The sequence below is a fragment of the Sus scrofa genome, chromosome 1 (assembly GCF_054392235.1).
Source record: "Sus scrofa isolate SSC_HxYL_T2T_F1_AM1 chromosome 1, Sscrofa_HxYL_maternal_Yorkshire_Landrace_v2.0, whole genome shotgun sequence".
Classification (NCBI taxonomy): Eukaryota; Metazoa; Chordata; class Mammalia; order Artiodactyla; family Suidae; genus Sus; species Sus scrofa.
The window spans coordinates 56,294,937-56,312,916 of NC_139383.1; the positions used below are offsets into that span (position 1 = coordinate 56,294,937).

The following is a 17,980-nucleotide window of genomic DNA, read 5'->3' on the forward strand; positions in this document are numbered from 1 at the left end:
CAGATTTAGTGCAAAGTCAGCTGACTGACCTCCTCAGTCTTGAGGTGGTGAATGCTGCCCATGAGGACCACAGAAACCTGCATGACCGAAGGAGCTAAATGGTTAAAAGGCAGGGAGGGCAAGATTAGGATGACACTAAAGGCTGGGGATGTTAGATTTGTTCTTTTAGCCTCTCCTAATCCTCTTTTCTTAGCCTGAGTTCTCTCATATGAGAATTGGGAGCTGAAGGACAGAGGGTAGGAAAAGCAACAAGCCTAGGGTGAAGCGCTCAGCATGGGTAGCTGTAAAATAATGATAATCTGATTGGTTTGAACACAATCCAATGGTATTATTTAGGCACTTTTAATGAATAGAGTGGTGGCATTTAGGTGTTTCTGATTCACTGATCTGTCCATTCATTTTTTTTTTTTTCAACTATTGAATGTATATGGAACATCTACTCTACCTGGCACAGGGCTTGGACACATGAAGGTGAAAAAGACCCAGGTTCAGCTCATCAGGAAAACAAAGCAACTTACTTGGTTAAATCGATAGGATGGTGTGTGATGGGTTTCACACAAAACCAACAGTTTATCCTGATAACCATTACACTTAGCAGAGTAGGTTGGTGTTGGGATGATGTGGTTTGGATGGCAGGAAAGCTAGGACAGGAGCATGAGGTAAAAAAGAACCACGGGTTTGTTTATCAATCAGAATCATTTCTTAAAATAATCAATACACTCACACATTCCATTCAAGCCTCCTCCTTTAGTTGGATCTACTGTTGACTCTTTATCTTGTAGAAAGCAATATTTGGAGAATGAGATAACCTTTTAAATAATCTCCTTGGTACATGAAATATTGCTTCTACAGAGAATAGAGCTCAGTTATTCCCTTAACTGGAACAAGAGGAGTAGAAGGAGCTGTTGGCCCTGGGAACCATGAACATTCACATGCCACCTGCTGAAGGTGAGCTCTGTTTTGTTTGATGGCCTTTCCGGAGGCAGAGATTGCCATTAATCTGGGCTATTTTATTTTGCTTATTTATTTTTTGGCCACACTCATGGCATGAGAAGTTCCTGGGCCAGAGATCGAAGCTGAGCCACAGCCGTGAAGACAGCAGATCCTTAACCACTAGGCCACCAGGGAACTCCTATCTGGGTTAGTTTAGATGCGGGTCTCTTAGGGGGAAAAACTAAGAGCTATTTTTAAAAACTGTACATACTCATGATGAATAGAAACCGTGTCATGCAGCTAGATACAGTTAACCCTTTATTTCTGCCGGAATCCCCATCCACAGACTCAACCAACCATGGATGGAAAATACTCAGAAAAAAAATTCCCAAAAGTTCCACAAAGCAAAATGTGAATTTGCCATGTGGCAACTATTTGCATAGCATTTACAACTATTTACATAACATTTACATTGTATTAGCTATTATAAGTAATGTGGAGCTGATTTAAAGTATACAAGAGGATGTCAGGTTATATGCAAATACTGCACCATTTTCTATAAGGGACTTGAGCATACTTGCATTTTGGCATTCAAAGAGAAGAAGGAGCCCTGGAACCAACCTCCTGCAGATAACTGAGGGACCAGTGTACTGTGTGATGCTCTTGGTGTAAATAATGAGAAATTATGGAATTCCCTTAATTCAAGGGACATAGCATGGAACACATTTTTACTCTGGGCCTATAGAGCTGCAATTTAAGGTAATTACTAGAAATATTAGCTTAATTTTGTGTTTTGTTTTTATAATCAGCAACTAAAATCTTTTCTCTCATGAAATAGTTCAGGCATTCATGAAATACTATATCAAATCTCAAATATATCAAATCTTGAAAAACCATGTTCCCACCCATAATTCTTTCAGAGTTTCACTTTTGCTGTATTTCCTTCAGGCATTTAAAACCCCCCATCACTTTACAGATTATGTGGATACCCTTTGTGCACCCCTTGTATGGAAGTGTGTGTGGATGCTTGTAACCCCAGCTATCAGGGATGGAGTGGGAGGGATTCCTGAGTAAGGCGGGCTATAGACCTGATCACCTCTGAGATCCTAACACTTTGGAAACTTCTCACTGATGGAGTAGATGACCCCAGGGCTAAATTGGTAGGGATGGTGAACTCCTAAATGAAGTCTCAAATATACCAGCTTCTTATAGGCTCACCCCAAGTCTCAAACTAAAGCTTGTACAGATCATTTGGAAATGATGCATCCAACCACAAGTGATATTCTTAAGTGAAAATAGGCCACATGCTGCATTTGCAAGCCTACTCCTCAAGTGATAGAAAACTTCTTAGACTTTTTAAGATGTACAGTGTGGATTTTACTTAAGAGCAGAGGAAGGAACCACATAGGACTTGAGAACCACAAAGTGATTTTTAATAAATATGCAATGGCTGTGGGAAAATTCTGATAGATTCAAGGTAGAAAATTTGGTACCTGAATCCTAAGACGGACCTTTCCCTCTGATGGAATTATATATGGAAGGATCAGTGGTGTGGGAATCATAAGCAGGTTTATTAGTACATGAGCAAACTCCCGTTTATAGCATCTCCATCTGCCCTGAGCGAGGTATCTTTGGTTCAATTCAACTGGAGCGTGTGAACTGGAGCATTTGGCCAAAAACAGGCCAAAGGGCTTCTTGCTAACAGGAAGGGCCTGCCTGTCCTGATTCCCACATAGATTTGGGAAAGTGGGTAAGGAGACCCCCCTCCGCAATTCACCCTTGAAGACTGGGTCTTCCTCAGTCAGCTGCAGCAAGCAGGAGACATGGTGCTTCCAGCCACACAGGCCTTTTCTCTTTCCCTGTCTTTTAAAAATTTAATTTTATTGGAGTATAGTGGACTTACCATGTTGTATTAGTTACAGGTGTACAGCAAAGTGAATCATGCAGTGAGTGGCCCTACTCAAGGTTTCAGCAACTCTTCCTCCCAGATAAACATGCAAGTAACAGGGTGTGGAAATAAGGGCTGTGTGTATAAGTCAAGAAGGAGAAGGGGGGGATGGGAAAAAAGTTCTTCCAACTAAATGCCCCCCTTGACAGTCTGTCCCCATTTATATAATGCAGAGCCCTGTCCATCCGATTCATCCGGACATTAACTAACAATAGCTTCATTTCGGCAGCCTTTGATGAAAATGGACTCTGGATGGAGAATTTGTAATGCTTATCCCACATTTTCCCAGCTGAGCTTCAAAATTCTAAAGTTGGATCCAATTTCAGATAAGAACTGAGGTTGAGAGTGGGTTCAGGAGTCACAAGGCTCCCTTCCTATTTTTGTGCTGGGGCATTTCCTTCCCAAGCATGGTGGAAAAGTACATGTCAGAGTGAAAATGTGAAATATTAGAAACCCTAATGGCTTGGTAGGAAGGTAAAGGACTGGGCTGAGAAATCTCTCTCAATATTACCTAGACTTACAGGGATTGTAAAAATCGGTTTCCGGAAAGGCAAACAAGGTTTGTGTCACGTATATGACAATCAACCAAACCATCAAGCATTTGTCTTGCCTGTGATCATGGCATTCAATCATCAGGGGAGAGGTTAATCTAACAACAGACTGACAGGAACAGAAAAATAACACAAAGTCGTCAAGGGAAGCAAACTGTCTTTGTGAAAACAGAGACTTCTTCTTGTCGGGTCATCTTGCTCCTTTTCAGTTTTGATACCAGATGTCACTGTAACAATGCTTGGCCTGCACCATCACCACCACCGTCATCATTAGCACCCTCGAGCCCTGGACTCCAAATGATGATCAGCCGTGCCTCTACTTTGCTTGGGTTGATGGCAACAGGAAAAAAAAATTTAGTCCAGAATTCTGTAAATCAAGCCACTTGGAAGGGAACCAAAGATGGGGACTCTCTGTGATTGATCTACCCTCCCTGGATCTCTGGACTAGGTGTCCAGGACCCTTAGTCTTCTGCCGCAGACCATAGACACCCGATATTACCAAATCCAAGGCTCTCAAGGGCCGGCTTCCTCTGAAGGCAGTCATCTGCGTTCTGTCCCCACCCCCTCTGAGCCCATATCCATGCTGAGCAATCCCCTTCTGGTCTTCCCCATCTTGGCCTCTTGGACTCTTGCCACAGGAAGTTCCTGAGCCAGGGATCAAACCTGGGCCAAGCAGTGACATCAGATCCTTAACTGCTAGGCCACTGGGGAACTCCATTGACCTTCCTGATCACACATGCCAGCTTCCTCCCCAACGGCAGAAGTATCATAGTGTGCTTTCCACTTGGGCTTTGAGTTTTTCTTCTGGAATAATTTCCTTAGGGCAGTACTTTTGTGGATATAAATCAGAAGTGCACTTTTGGGACCTACTCAGAATGTCTGGTGGTGGGGCCTGGGAATCAGCACTTTATCCCATCCTCCCAGTGATGTAAATGTGCACAGAGCTGGGAAAAGCCCAGTCCTAGAAACAGTTGTGGTTCCTTCAGCTCAGTCAGTTGCAAGACACAGTCTGCACCACAGTGACTGCTGTCAAGCATGTTGGTTGGTTCTGGAGCTGAGGGGCTATTCCCAAACTGCCCTGGTCTAGGAGATAGACTGTTTCTTGAGATTTCTTTGATTGTCCTTTTTCTCCTTGGCATTAGCTCTGAATGTGTCTCTCCTTCCAGGTGTTACGGACTGAAATATCTGTTTCCTATCTCTTGAATCAATTCATATAACCCCCAGTGTGGCTTCAACCAGAGTGGAGATGCAGCCTCTAAGGAAGTGATTAGAGTGAAATGCGGTCATAAGGATGGGGCCCAGATCCAATAGGATTAGGGTCCTTATAAGAAGAGACACTAGAGAGCTTGTTTTCTCCCTCCCTGCACATATACAGAGGAAAGGCCAGGTGGGCAAACAGGAGGAAAACAACCCTCACCAGGAACTGAATTTGCAGGGACCTCGATCTTAGACTTCCCGCTCTGGAACTGTGAGCAAATAAATGTCTGTAGTTTAAGCCACCCAGTCTGTGGTATTTTTGGGGAGGAGGGGGGAAGCCTAAGCAGACTAACACAATGGGTGAACTCCTAGTATCATGGATTGAGTACTTGCTATGTGCCAGGCAGTGCATTAAAGGCTTTCCATGTATCCATTTATTTATCCTTATAACAGCTCTATGGAATAGCTACTGTCAATATGTCAGTTTTTCAGATGAAGGGACTGACTCAGAGAGGAAAAGAACTTGCTCAAGTTAATGCAGCTAATGGGTGGTGGGGTTGGGATTTGAACCCAAATTAGTCTAACTCCAAATTTCTTACTTTACTCTGTTCTAGTTTCTCTTCCAGGGAGTCTGGAGTCATCAATATTGAGCAAATGGAAACATGGAATCCTGTACTTTTCGAAATATTTTAAAACTTCTCAAACTAAAGTTTCCTTTTATTATTTCTCCTCACCCATCATTCATCAATGTGTATTTGAATGGATTACTAATCTGCAAATTGATATAAAATCCCTAACTTTCCATGGCTTTTTGAAATGTTGAAAAAACTCACTGGCTTCTACTAGTTCCTTTAAGCTCCCAGGAGTTTAAAAAGCTAATTATCACCCTCATTTTATAAATGAGGAAGCGGAAATCCAGGGAGGATAGTGGCTGGTGAGTTATGGAGTCAGGATCAGATTTCAAGTTTCCTGCTTCCTGTCCAGGAGCTCAGCATCCAACATGGTGCTACATCAATCAGTCTGCCATTTAAGTTGCCACTGAGCACTTACTTCTGCCTGGTAGACAAGACTATGTGGAGGGCACAGAAAATCATAGCTATAGCTTCTGTATTTGATAAATTTACAGTCTCTTTGGGGAAACAAGGCTTAGACATAAAAGGCAATTACACAAAATCACAAGATAGTGTGTTTCTAAAGCCATGTTTCTCATCCTTGGCTGCACATCAAAATCACTCGGGGAGTTTTCAAAAGCTCAAAGAGCCTCTAGAATAAAGATTTTCAGGGGCAAGGGCCCAAAGATATATAGTATTTAAAAATACCCCAGTCAGGGTTGAAAATGACAAAGTAATCCATTCTACAACAGGGACTTCAAATGCTCCAGAAGTTGACAAGGTCAAAGTGGGCTAGAGGGTCAGGGGACCTTTGAGTGTAGCTTTGAGGTGGATGGAAAGGATTTGGCTAAGAGGAGGGGAGCTGAGTGGGGGACATGCGAGCAATTCCAGGAAGGAAACAGGGTATGGGAAGAGAGAGGAGCCGGTGGGGCTGGTGAGTGGCCAGTGCTGACTGGAGTTCCCAGGAGGCAGGGGTGGAAAGGGAGGGAGAAGTCAGAGTAAGGGGTCTTCAAAGTTAGAGGTGCTTGTTTTGTAAATTAATAAATGTCCATGGGTCCTGGAATTCAGATCTTGTATAGCAGATGTGTAGCATTAACCAATCAGAGAACTTTCCTTCAAATGTCCAGGTGTCTGGGTGACCTTGCAGAAGCTGTCCCCTGGGCTGGAGGGAGCCCAGGCAGATTGTCTATAAGGAAAGTCCTCACTCTCTCTAGAAAGGGGGGACGAGGGGGCATGGGATTCTCAGATGAGAGGATTGGGTGGGAAGAATGAATTTAGGAGAAAATGGGAGGTAAGGGTGACTGCTTCCCCAAACCCCATTGTCCACAGTGCCCCAAGGCTGTGTGCCAGAAAGGAAGAAAGTAGGTGCAGTGAAAGCACTAGATGCGGAGAGCCAAGGGCAGTATCTATGGGCTGCACTGGGTGGGTCTCTGCTTGGTAGTAAGTGACCAGAGTGAATGAGGCAATTCTGAACTAGACGGTATAGTGTGAGTCTCCTGGGCCTCTCTGGGGTACAGGGCTGTATCTTCTTCACCTCCCACTGGAGGCTCTACTGAGGTGTGGCTTACTTGTCAGTCATGGAGGTAGCAGGCGTGGATTCTCTGCAAAGCAGTTATATTCTTCAGAGGTCCCGGTGCAATGCTGGCCACTGGGGAGCTACGGGCAGTGGAAAAACAAGCAAGATGCCTCAGGTATTGCTCCATCTTTTGAACCAGAGGAAGAAATTTATAGGGCTTAAGATTTACTGCTTTGCACTCTGACCATAGCTCTTGGCTGGTGGTTAAGAAAAAGTATTTTAGAGCTGGGTTTATGGAAGGCAAGTTTTTGGTGCAGAATGAGGGTGGTGGGACAAATCTGGATGCTGGGAAGTGATGAGGGCTTGGATGAAGGCAGAAGTCAATGGGAAGGCAAAAGTTGGAAAAGAATTCAAGCTACTACATTTTAACATGTCAAGTGATGCACAATAGATGGAATGCAGCACACAGCCATGCACAAACGTCATGTAAATATTCTTGTGTGTTGACTAATGCTGTATACATTTGTTCGGAACTTCTGAACTCCACTGGCTTTTAGGCCTCTGTGATGTGATGGAGACCCAGAATTAATAGTCTCCTCTGGCCTGGCTCAGAAGATCTCTGAATCAGGATGGGGCAATAAAGAGCCCGGGGTCAGCTTTCCCAGGCCATGTCCAGGATAAGCAAGGCATTCTGCTGCCCCTACTGTGAAAAGACTGATGTTAGAGGAAAAGAGCTGGGAGCCTAGAAGGGAAGAACGCATTGTGTGGTGGATTTACCTTGAAGCTAATAAGGCTCACACTTTAGGGCCTGCTTGAACAATCCTCATCCAAAGCCTTGTAGTTAATTTTCTATTCGTACTTTTGTAAATTTTTTTTATAAAGAAGGTCTTCAAATTATATAGGCCTCATGGTCCCCCCACATCTTGGATTGGGCCCCCATCACCCCAGCAGCACTGTTCCTAATGCTCACAGACCTCAAAGTAGGTTTTTGCCCGACACTACTTTTGGTATCTTGTACTGCTGTTAAGAAATCAGCTATCAGCTCGATCAGGGCTCCCACCTTTCAGCTCCAGCAACCCACTTACATTCTAGTGTACAGTGGGAGTCCCCGGAGGTGTGCAATATCTGTGTGTCTTTGTTGCCTGCGTGTTAGATTTTTCGTCTTTGATGGACTTTAGTTTCATGGCGGGTATCTAAGTGTGATTTTCTTTTTATTAATTCTACTTGGGATTTGCTGGCTTTTGTCAATCAGTAAACTGTCTCATCACTTCTGGAAAATACTCGGTCCTGTCTTCCAATACTGCTTCTGCCCCATTGTCTTTCCATTTTCTTTCGGGAACTCTTATCTAGCATGACAGACCTTTTTCTGTCTTCCTTGTTTCTTGACATCTGTTCCTTATTTTTCAGATGTTTCTCTTTTCTAGACTTCATTTTTAGATCCCAGAGGTTTTCAGACTACAGCCTGTGGCCTCCATCTATCCCATTGCCTGCTTTTGCAGGTAAAGTTCTATTGGAACACAGCCACGCCCCTTTGTTTACATATTGTCCGTGACAGGATAGTTATGACAGAGACTATACAGCCTTCAAGCCTGAAGTAATTATTCTCTGGTTCTTCATAAAAAAATTGTTTTGCTGCGCCTTATAGATAACTTCTCATTTTCCAGTTCACAAATTCTCTCTTTATCTCTGTTTTTTCCCCACTATTAAAATACACCACAGAGTTTTTCTTTTTGGTTATTATACTTTTTATTTCCAGTGGACCCTTATACATCTGGATAGCCACTTTTTACAATTTCCTATCCTTGATGTTATTTTCAGGCTTAGATTTTATGAGTTTAAATGTACATTCCTGAATATATAAATGTTCTGAACTGTCTAACACCTGAAGTCTTTACAGGTCTATTTCTTATGTGCTTATTTTATTTATTTATGTTTTACTTTATTATTTTAATTGTATATTGCTCATTGTTCTTGCAAAAACTATCTGTGGAGGTTCTTTGATAAAAAGTGTTTCTCTAAAGAGGATTTACTTTTGCTCTGCCTGTTCAAATTCTTCGAAGTTCCCTGGGCCACCAAGCAAATCCATGTCAGGGCTGGTTCATGTTGACAACATCTCAGGAACTTTTTTCTTTGCTTTTCTTTCCTGTTGCTAAAAAGATGAGTGATGTATTGGAGAAATTCTGCACTAGACTATATAATCTTTAATGGCAGGGACAAGTCCTTTTCATGATTAAGTTTTTACCACCCAGCACAGTGCCTGGCCTAATACTTGTTGAATGAATATATGAATAAATAAAGAGGTTCTGTTGACTGCATTTCCAAAATAGTTCTCAAATCTGTCTTTTCACCTCTTTCCCACTCCTGTGGCCCTAGTTCAGGTCCTAATCATTTTTTTCTTTCTCTTTTGAGGGCCACACCTGTGGCACATGGAAGTTCCCAGGCTGGGGAGCGAATTGGAGCTGCAGCTGCCAGCCTATGCCACAGTCAGGGCAACACCAGATCCGAGCTGCATCTGTGACTTAGGCTGAAGCTTGTGGCAATACTAGATCCTTAACCCACTGAGGGAGGCTAGGGATTGAACCCACCTCTTCATGGATGCTAGTTAGGTTCCCAGCCTGCTGAGTCACAATGGGAACTCCCTAATCATTTTTATAATTGCCCAATTAGTGGTCCTCAGCTGAGGGTATATTTCAGAATCTCTGGGATGTGTTAAAAATATGTTTTTAAAAAATCTAGGGTGGAAGACATCTGGGGTGAGTTGAGGAAATCTACAGTTTAAACTATTCTGCAGATGGTTCTAATATGTGCACTTGTCTTTAGACTTGTCTCTCTTCACTCTATCCTCCATACTCCATTAGGGAATCCATGTATCATGGGACTCTGACTACTCTGCTCTCCTACAAAATCCCTACAGTGGTTTTCTGCTGCTTGCAGAATAAGATCCAAGCTATTTAGCATCGTTGGTGAGCCCTCCACCCCGTCGTTGGTAAGCCCTCCACCCCATCTTGTACTGATGCTCTGGAAGCACTCAACTCTGTACATAACTTCTCACGTATCATCTTGTCTCCCACGCTTTTGCTCACGCTCTTCTCAGCGTCTGCAGTGCTCTTTTCATACTCTTTTACTGACTTATTTCTACTGGTCCAGGACCCAGATCAACTCCAGGAAGCCTCCTCAGATTTGAAGGCTGAGTTTACTGTTCGCCCCTCATGCTCTTCTGCTTCATCAGTTGTGTAACCAACTCTGTTACATTGAAAGCATAACCCCCTGCTAGAGTGTGAGTTCTTCGGGTGACTTAAGTTCCTCACTTGTTTAGCCCAGCACCGTTTTCAGAACACAGTAGGAGTTTCCTATATGTATTATTGCCCAGAGTATACTGTAGACTTACTATCTATTTATGGAACTGAACTGTCTAGGTTTGTCCTTTTAAAATCAGGTGTGTCTGGGAACATGGACAATGATACCTCTGGGGCTCTAAATTCACAATACTTGTGATTATATTCTTTGACAAAATCCAGTTGTTTCCAGAAGAAATATAACCTGGGAGTTAAAATATACATCTAGCTGGAGTTCCCGTCGTGGCGCAGTGGTTAACGAATCCGACTAGGAACCATGAGGTTGCGGGTTCGGTCCCTGCCCTTGCTCAGTGGGTTAACAATCCAGCATTGCCGTGAGCTGTGGTGTAGGTTGCAGACGCGGCTCGGATCCTGCGTTGCTGTGCCTCTGGTGTAGGCCGGTGGCTACAGCTCTGATTCAACCCCTAGCCTGGGAACCTCCATATGCCGCGAGAGTGGCCCAAGAAATAGCAACAACAACAACAACAACAACAAAAGACAAAAAGACAAAAGACAAAAAAAAATATATATATACATCTAGCTGAAATAGGAAACAAAATAACTTTCAAATGAAGAGGGAGAAATGAAAGAAGCACTAGGCATCTGTAATTCCATGAATGGGTATTTTGCAAAGGTTGACTTCCTTGGCTGGGTTGCTTGGATAAGAGAAACTCATTCTTTCTGGAGATGCCTGGGTCCCTTTCCCATCACTCAGACCCACTTCACTTCTTGCCCAGGTCTCCTGGGGAGATAATGATCACCAAGTGTTCCTTCCCGCATGAGATGGTGCTAGAGAAACAACCAGGCATGACTGGCTTGCAGACCAGCCCCTGGAAAGCAGGCAGACAATGAAAGATTGATAGAGGTTTTTTTGCTGCCTGGGACAGTGAAGATGTGCTGCTCCCTCTGGTATGAGCTGGGGCCTCACATACTTTCCTGATGTTCTCCACTTCCTACTCTCTGAGACAATAAACAGGATTAATCCAGCCTTCCCCAAACAATCTGAAGCGACAAGTTTTCTGAAATTTTGCTGGGTTGGATTGGATCAGAAGGATCAGAGTCATAGTTGGCTGCCATGTTCTTCCTGGGGGCATCTTGCTCAGAAGTTGAGGCTGTTGTCACATGCCGGAGCCTTGATTTCCTCCTCGGTTTATAGTTTTACCTCCTTCTAACCAATGTCAATCTCAGAGCTACAGTCCCTGGGATAGAAGAGAATCCAATATCTATTTGCTATCATGCATCAGCAAGTACTCAATAAATGTCTTTTAAAATAATTTTTTAGGAGTTCCCGTTGTGGCTCAGTGGTTAACGAATCCAACTAGGAACCATGAGGTTGTGGGTTCCATCCCTGGCCTTGATCAGTGGGTTAAGGATCCAGCGTTGCTGTGAGCTGTGGTGTAGGTTACAAACAGGCTCAGATCCTGTGTTGCTGTGGCTGTGGCTGTGGCTGTGGCTGTGGCGGTGGCCGGCGGCTACAGCTCTGATTAGACCACTAGCCTGTGAACCTCCATGTACCGCAGAGCAGCCCTAGAAAAGATAAAAAAATAAAATGAAATAAAATAAAATAATTCTCTAAATTTTTATTTTTTTGAATTTATTTTTTAAAGGTGGAAGTGTAGTTGATCTATAATATTGTGTTAGCTTCAGGTGTACAAGCACAGAGATTCAGTTATACATACACACATACTTCTTCAGATTCTTTTCCCTTATAGGTTATTACAAAATATAATTACTCAATAAATGTTAACTAATAAGGTTAACGATCACAAAATAGAAGTGTTTTGGCAGTGTCTCAAATAGCCGTAATCTCCATCCTGCACTAGAAAATTATAACAATAATAAGACAAGGATTCTCAGAGAACAAAGACAGACATGGCCAGGACAGCATCTCACCGAGGAAGCTGCACACGGAGGCAGCTGCTGCGGAATTCCATTACCTTGTCAAGACCTGTTGCACTGGGAGGGAGATGACGTCCAATGTCAGCTTGAAAACCATGGCCAGGTCAGTTTGCCAGTAAAATGACTGGAAATGGAAAGGGGGTGGGGAGAGCATCCTTGGCAAAAACTGATCTGACACATTGATGAATCAGCAAAGCCTTCTATGTACAGAGCTGCTCTTCTACACAGATTCTCCTTTATTCCTGGAAACTGCTAGACACCAAGTAGGAAAAAAAAAAATTTCCCTCTAACAGGACTCATCACTTGGAGATCAATCTGCTAACTGGTAATAACATTCCATTGGCATGAAATAGCGGAGGGAGGATGTGTAAACAGATGAACTAGGTCCAAGTGACTGTTTCATTTCTGGCTGTGTGATCTTAGGTAAGACAGTTAACCTCTGTGACTGTAGCTTTCTTGTGGGTAAAGTAGGTAAGGCAGTAGCAACACGCACTAGGTATGAGACTTAATTGCGCTAATGTATGTGAAGGTGTGTTTTGCTTCTAGATAATCATGCCGTTTAGGACACTCTGTCTTTGATGGGGCTGAGGAGGAGAAGACAGTGCAGATGCTGCTGCTAATGAATAAAGCTGTTTCCGAACCGCCCCCACCTCCAGCCACCCTGCCCCAAGAACATGCTAATCAATCCAGATTTATGCAGACTGGTGTCAGGGTCTGCATTCATTAGTCAATTTAAATCATTTTCTATCTTAAAATAATTATGGCATTTGCAGTGCTGTTTTCCGACACATTCGCAGTCTAAAGCAAAATGGCCCCAAGACAACCACATGAGATCCTCGCATTTATTTTACATTTTTAATGAACTTCCTGGTTCCCAGGGCTGCGTCCCCAGCAGGCAGCCTGGGTTCTACTGGGTGTTCCTTCATGGTTTCAGAGGGCAGCCAGCCAGCTTGTTTCCTCATCCGCTAGGGCATTTTAACTTCACCAAAAGACAGAGGATATGGAGAAGTTATCTCTTCTCAAAAGGTTTTTCTTTCCCAAATTACCAACCACAATACTTTTTTTTTTTTTTTAAAGATGTAAATATAAGGAAATAGCTCTCTGTGGCCTGTCTCTCTACTAAAGGAAGCTGTGCAGTTTTTGTCTTGCTACTTGCTTGTCATGGCTTTAGGGGCCTGGGGTACCTTCCCTTCACGGCCTCCCCTATTCCTTAACTGCGCTCTGTTTTCCAAAAACAGTATCAGAGAGAAAAACAGGGGCCAGATATCCCTTGCTTCATCCAGATTGAACAATCCCATTCCTCAAAACAATGCCAGGACTAAGAGTGATTTAATAAAGATTGCACATACATGCCACTGATGAAGATGCTGGCAACGAATCAGGAACAAATAAAACACTATCAGGACCAGGACTGTACCACACAATCTTTGTTTAGGCTGTAACTATTTTAAGGACTTTCTTTCCCATTTCAAGTGTTATCCAACCTGAGCCTTACAATAATGCTGTTGGGTCAGGAAGGCAGACATTATTAGTAACAATGGGCTGTAAGCCCCACAGGATCTGGACTTGGTGTCTTACACCAGTCTTAACCTTGCCTACTCTGCTTTCCATGTTCTCTCCATACTGACCTCCTTTCTGCTCCTTGAACTTGTCACTTGGGGGTCCTGCCCCAGGGCCTTTTCATTGACTGTTCTCTCTGTGGAATGCTCTTCCCTTGACTGTCCTTCCAAATGGTTATCTCCTCACCGTACGGCTCTCAGCTAAAATGTTTTCTTCTCAAAGAAAGTTTTCTGGCCACTCTAAAGAATCACTGCCCTACTCTATCCCTATCTTAACACATGCTCTGAATTACCGTACTCTGTTTATTGTCCTTAAAGGCCTTATCATTCTCTGGAACCCTCATCTTTATTTATTTGTTTATTGCTTCTGTTCCCCCATAGCATGTAAGGGCCATGAGGAAAGAGACTTTGTCTGGTTCACTTCTATGTTTCCAGCATCTGGAATAGTGCCTCCTGGCACAGAGTAGATGATAAAAAACTATTTATTGGTGTGAATTCCAATTTGTTCAGAGAGGAAATCAAGACCACAAAGATTAAGTGACTTGCTGGAATCTTGTTAGGGCAAAACTTAGCTTTCAGACTTGTACTTTTCTTTCTAGGCAAGGAAGTTCATTGCTGGCTCCTTGGGTAACCCAGAATTAACATGCTATCTTTTGGTATGACACAGAAAGTTGATATTTCTTGTCTTCAGGGACAGGCAACATGCACCAGATCAATCAAGAGGTAGGAATGGCCAGTCACAGTGTTGAGATATGTATGTAGGAATTTAACCCAGGGCTCAGTGGGATTGTTCTGTCTTTCCCAGGGTTCGGGGGATTTGGCTCTCATCTGGAGTGCAGTGATTTTGAGAAGCAGGGTGGAAATGGGCCTAACCCCGTTTGAGTCATGATGAAGCCATTTACCCCTAGGGAACACTGACTTTCAACTATTGACTTCTATCTATGAAATAGGGATAACTTGAGCTTCATGGCTGTCCTGAGCTGAATGAACATTCACACATAGAGCACCCATTCTAAGACCCACTGGGGTCATGGGATAGGTTCAGTGGATGCTTCAAAGTTTTTCTTCATCCAATTTTTTTTTATTTTTCATGGCTGCACCTGCAACCTATGGAAGTTCCTGGGCCAGGGATTGAATCTAAGCTGCAGCTGTGACCTACACTGCAGCTGTAGCAATGCCATATCCTTTAACCCACTGTGCTGGGGTGGGGATTGAACCCGCACCTCTGCAGCGACCTGAGCCACCACAGATTCTTAACCCACTGTGCCACAGCAGTAACTCCTTCATCCACTTTTTGATTGAAGCTTCCTCCTTTAAAATGTGGGCTGAGCTTCTCTGTCTCTATCCTCTGTCTCTTTTGAGTTTGCAAAGAGAAACCTTTTTTACCATAAACACAGGTGGTTTTTGATATCTGGTGATTAACTAATGATGACAGAAAGGAAGGTGGTCAATATTGGGGGTGACTACAGTGTTTACATTATGTTTTAATCATACAAGGTTGATTTATATGACCTTGGGGAAGAGATCACTAAAAAAATGTAACTGCCTCAGGGCAAGTTGCGGAGAAATGGAGAGCTCTGTGCAACCATCACCTGTGCAGGCCTCATGCTTGTGTTTACCAGCACGGAGAAGGCCAGTCAGGATGGGCCAGACCTTCAGCACAGTCAGGATGGGACCAGAGGCCCCATTACCAGGCCAAGGTGAGAGGGTAGAGCTAAGGGGGTGCCTGAGAGGCAAAAGGAGAGATGTCCAGGAGGTGAGTTCAAATCTTAGGTTCCCTAGGTCAAGTTTCACAGCAAAAGTTTCTTCTGCAGTTTTCCTTGCCCCCCCTGGAGCTTTGAAGCCTGGATACAGGCCCCACAGGGGAACTCTGGAATTCCAGGGTGAGAAAAGAGACAGAATTTAAGAAAAGGATGCACTGCCTCTCTGAAAAAGCTCGATAATATTAATGCAAACAACTTCAAAAGGTGTGATGGGTGAGCTTCCAACCAGCTGAGAGAAGATCACCTGCTTCCTCCCGGAGTTACAGGGAGAGTCCTGACAGCAAAGGGTGGGTTAAACTTAGTGACTCCCCAGATCCTAGGTGTTTTTGGTTGGATGATTTGGTTGTGAGGATGGCTGAGACAGGGAAGCTTTCAGAAGAAAGTGGGCTGACCTTCGGGCAGCCTTTGCTTCGGGCTCTCAGAGCTCAGTTACTTACTCAGCTGTAAATAAGCTGCCAGGCCCTGGCTGGGTGCCCTCTCCTGCAGGCCTCTCTGCCCTCCCCAAAGATATCAACGAGGTATTGACTGGAGACAAACCGTGTGGAAGAGATGAGTTGAAAAGTAGAGACTTGTGGTACACTCAGAAATGGCCTCTGAACAATTCAGAGGGAAAGCCGATAGAAAACATCTGAGTATTAACAACGCTGAATCACACAGCAGAGAGTCTACTGAGATTATCGGGCCAGGGCTCTTTCCTCATTAACAGGCATGATCTGTGACGGAAGCCTTGGTCGGACCACATGAAATTCGAGACAGAGAAACATAAACCTCTGTGAACTGGAGGAAGGCGGTGAGGCTTTATTCTGACTCAGAGCCCGTTGCTTGACGGCAGCACGTAAATAGACGAAAATAAAGATGATCCACCAGAAGGGCGTGGTAGATGGGCTCCGATGTGGCAGAAAGGGACAATGGTAAGTGCTCCACATGCTGCTGTAGCCCCGCGGGGTGCCCCCTGTCTCGTGACCTGCCGTCTTCATTTACCGTATTGACTCTCTCATCATTTCCTCATCTCCTGCTCTTGGGCTTAATTCTTTGCTGAACATTCTTATTGTCTTCCCTACCAGGCAACCGGTACTACATCACCCAGTTCTCTGTGATTCTTCTCACACACTGAGATACAGTCCGAGCGCGTTCCCCTGGGACTTGTTTTTCAACTCCCCAATGCCTGGCAAAGCAAGGCTATAAGCCACGCAAAATGCTGAAGCCTGACTGGCCTGCAGCCCAGATGGCATGAGTACAGCAACATTCTCACCCTCCGTTCTATGAGCTGGTGGCATCCATGGGCACCTGTGCTTCCACCCCAAATGAATAAAGAATGAATAAGAGGGGGAAAAGGATAACGAACTGATTAGGCTTGTCTATTAATTAAAAGGGCTTGATGTGGCTCTCTTAATGGTCCGTGGATTACACCCTTGTCCACATACTGTATTCATTAGCAAGAGAGTAGTGTTTTTGGGTAGAAAAATAGAGAATCACAGTACCTTAGGGATTCTTGGTCTTGATCCTGTGTATCTTTGGAGCCAGGTAACTCCTGGATGTGGCGGGCTGTTTGGGGGCATTTTAGGGTGTTTAGCAGACCTGGTCTCCACTGACTAGATGCTAGTTATACTTCCTAACCAAGTTGTGACAACCACAAATAACTCCACACATGACCAAATGTCCCTTGAGGAGCAAACTTGCCCCCAGTTGAGGACCACTAGCAGTAGAGTAAATAAAACTTAGCCTCTGGCCCCCTCTATGTCTTGTTCTGTGTGATTGCTTGACAGAAGCTCATTCTAAAGCTGCAATGGGAGCATGATATTTAGGTGGGAAGCTGAAGGCAGTTGGTAGTTTAAGAAAGAGGATAAATAGTGTGACACTTCTTCACATCATTGTGACTTGAACTTGTCCTGTGGAACATGATGAGACTGTCTCCTCTGACTCTGAGCCTTAAGGGGAGAAAGTAACCTTGACGGAAGTCCAGCCACTGAAAACCTATGGAAGGTTTTCAACTGTTTCTTGAGAAAAACTAACCTTTAAAATAAATTTCTCTTCTAAGATTTTTTTTTCCCCTCTTGAATTAGTCCTCTTTACTTTGCCTTTCACCACAGCAAAATGGCACTTAATGGATCTTTGAAATTTAATACAGTATCCTATGTTGCAAGATTTTCTAGAGTTTAATAATAACCCTTTGAAATGATTTTGGAAATAGGATTTGAGAGGAGGAAGGTCTTTATTTTTGTTCACATTAAGCATTTTCTTTGCTATTTTAGTGGGCATGCGATAGGCTTTCCTCTTCCTCTTTCCTCCTCTTATTCTTCGTGAATGACAACTGAATTAATAATGTTACAGACTTTACACATACTTAGCAATTTGCCAACCATAACCAATGATCCTCAGGAAGTAGGCAGCAAGAGGAAGGCTTCTTATTGGATCCATGGATATGATCCCCAGATCTTCCATTTTTACTTCTGTAAACAGACCCACGGTTCCTGGCACACCAAGACTCTCAATATACCTTTCTTGGATACACGCTCTTTTAGGGTATTATGACGAACTGTCTCTGTTTTTTTTTCTTTTTCTTTTTTTCTTTTTTTTAACATCAGCAGATTTACAAAAATCTGTGCTAACCTGCAATATTTATGCTAGCCCCGGTTTCTCCTTTTGAGTTAGAGCTAAACACAGGGTA

The 17,980-nt window shown here is 43.6% G+C and overlaps 1 protein-coding gene across 17 annotated transcripts in view; it reads left to right on the forward strand.

Annotated features, from left to right (window-relative positions):
• Positions 1-17,980, forward strand: part of SPACA1 (sperm acrosome associated 1) — a 302,933-nt gene that overhangs the window by 187,630 nt on the left and 97,323 nt on the right. For 2 of the 17 annotated variants that reach the window (XM_084967023.1, XM_084967060.1), the window contains exon 1: positions 15,858-16,223. The exons of 14 other annotated variants lie outside the window; for them this stretch is intronic. The gene's annotated coding sequence lies outside the window, so the exon portion shown is untranslated. Of the gene's footprint in view, positions 1-15,769; positions 16,224-17,980 lie in introns of those variants that run through there. One more of the 17 variants, XM_084967405.1, reaches the window with a different exon arrangement.